Raw genomic sequence first — 2500 nt, 5'->3', positions numbered from 1 at the left:
TCTATCTTGATTAACTTGCGGTAAAACCGTGTTTATTAGATCAAATATCTTGCAAACAAGGTTTATTATGGCTCTTGATATTGGTAATTGGTTTTTGCGTTCTATATCTGATAATACATTTTGAATATGGTATTTTCTTATATAGAATGACGTTTTACGAATCTTGTACATATTTTCATAAAAATTAATAAATGGATTTTGAAAATCAGGACCCGATTGTTTACCACAAGACAAACAAATATATGATCCATCAATTGATTCAATGTTTTGATTATCACAACAGGCCTTAGGTATATATTTAACATTATTGTTTTTCAAATCTATATTGCAAAATGGACATTGGCGGTATATTGATTGTGCAAGTTCATTGTGCATTTCTTTGTTGCAATTCATGTATATTATTATATAAGATAATATTTTAAACACATTATAAAATCAACACACTAAAACAATCTGAATGATAAACTTTGCTTATAAAGTTTACTCATAAATTTTACTCATAAAGTTTACTCATAAAGTTTATCTATTTTGGGGAAAAATTTGGTGAAGGTGAAAAATGGGTAATTGTTGAAACAAAAAAACAAGGGAACAAGTAAAACCCAAGCTAAAGAATGAAAATGGAAAACGATAAAAGAAACCATCGGATCAAAAGATCCTCTACCTCTGTTTCTATTAAGGAAAATAATGCAATATGTTCCCCCAAAAAAATGAAACAAGTTTAAATTTTTCTGCCATATTGCTATTTTAGTTTCACTTAGGTTTTAAAAATGAATTAAAATCTTGTAATGAGCTGGTACCCCCAAGTACTACAACAAAGGTGTGATCAGATGTGACCCATACGATAAACTAGATGGACCCTTCTTTGAAAAAATATGTCAGAGAACAGTTCCCAAAACGTTTTGGGAAAGCAAACAAGAATGTGGTATAGCAGGAGCAAAATAGTAATAGAGCAAATTACTTCCGGTTGCAAGAAACGTCACTTCCTGTTTGTAAACCGTGCGTCCTCGAATACGAATTGTCACGAATTTTAAGGATACCTACAAGGCATTATATTTATTTCCCCTACCGTTTTCTCAAGGCGTTGCTAATGAGTATAAACTATGAACAAAATCAATGAGATTTCTACATTTCTTACAAAAAGTGACGCATTTCAACGGTTAACACACCGGCTGGCTAAAAACAGACTGGTCATGAAAAATATTTCAAATCTGTTCAAATCACGTTAACCGACCAAAATTTCTCATTCCTTCGCCGTAAATCTATGTCAGTTAAAGAACACACAAAGTTAAACGTTGTTAACTGTGCAATTTCCTTATTGTGTGTAATCTTACATAAATATATCTGCGATAATTTTGATATCTGTATATACATATTGATCAGTGTAAACCAAAGTGGGCAAAAACAGCTAAGGCTGGTTTTGATATAACTCCTTAATATTGTCCTCGTTATAGGACTCAGTAGATCTCTTACTTCTTAATCGTACTAATGTATGAATTCCACGATGTAAAAAAACAGCAATTCGCAGTGCAGTAAAGTCAAGTAACAAGAACCCTATCTTATGTAAACAATTTACGTACATGGCTAACAACTCACTACTGTAACAATGTTTGTTTCATGCAATGTCATTGTATGACAAGTAATCCTTGACAACTTACTGTGTATCAGCTATGAGAAGACGAGTTTTACATACTATAAACATATGAGAGTGGTCACACTCTCATATAGACAGATATTTGATAGTTTTTACCAAATACAATCTTGGACAAAATTGTTGAGAAAACTCTGCTTTTGGACTCCTATCACAAGTATGAAAAAGAAGCTCTATTTTTACGCCCACCTCCCCCCCCCCCCTCCCCCCTTGATCAATGTTGCTAGACGAAACAAAGCATGTCGAACCGGGGCTTATCAACATTGGTTGTAAGGGGGAGGGGGATGGCAAATAATGTGCGCTATTGAGGACTTAGTGCGCAAAAGAACCCCTGTTTTTAATATTCTCAACCCTTTTTGTCCAAGATTGTAGCATGCTATGAAAAATTGTCAAGGATGAAATTTAATCGGTTAAACGGACGACAAAGGTGGCAAGGAATATTAAAAAAAAAAAAAAAATGGCGGCTAGAACGAAAGCAAGTTGGTGTGATCAAGCTTCGACGAGCTAGGGACTGGAATATTTTTATGCACTCACTAAATACCAAGTATTTTTGGCACAGGCTAACCTTATTTATTGTCTACACGAGCAAATAATCCTTTTCAAGTAAAACTTGTTCATGTAAACGGGGATTTAGACTAAAGTGCAGAGAAAACGTCGTGATGTCCCAGACGAACTCTAAATCTGAGCTGCCCTGGCAGGGTTATAAACCAAAACGTCACCCATGCGTCAACCTTTCTTATAAATGAGAATCTTTCACTGGAAGAGTTGGGTTTCCACTTCTTGCACTTATCGTATTTACAATTACAGAGAGCCCTTAATTTTGTAAAGCCTCGAGACAAAAAGTTCAAAAAT

The 2500-nt window shown here is 34.3% G+C and overlaps 1 protein-coding gene across 1 annotated transcript in view; it reads right to left on the bottom strand.

Annotated features, from left to right (window-relative positions):
- Nucleotides 1–2500, bottom strand: part of LOC137982517 (uncharacterized) — a 313756-nt gene that overhangs the window by 30224 nt on the left and 281032 nt on the right. The window lies entirely within an intron of this gene.

The sequence above is a fragment of the Montipora foliosa genome, chromosome 13 (assembly GCF_036669935.1).
Source record: "Montipora foliosa isolate CH-2021 chromosome 13, ASM3666993v2, whole genome shotgun sequence".
NCBI lineage: Eukaryota > Metazoa > Cnidaria > Anthozoa > Scleractinia > Acroporidae > Montipora > Montipora foliosa.
This window is presented reverse-complemented; position numbering and strand designations above follow the sequence as displayed.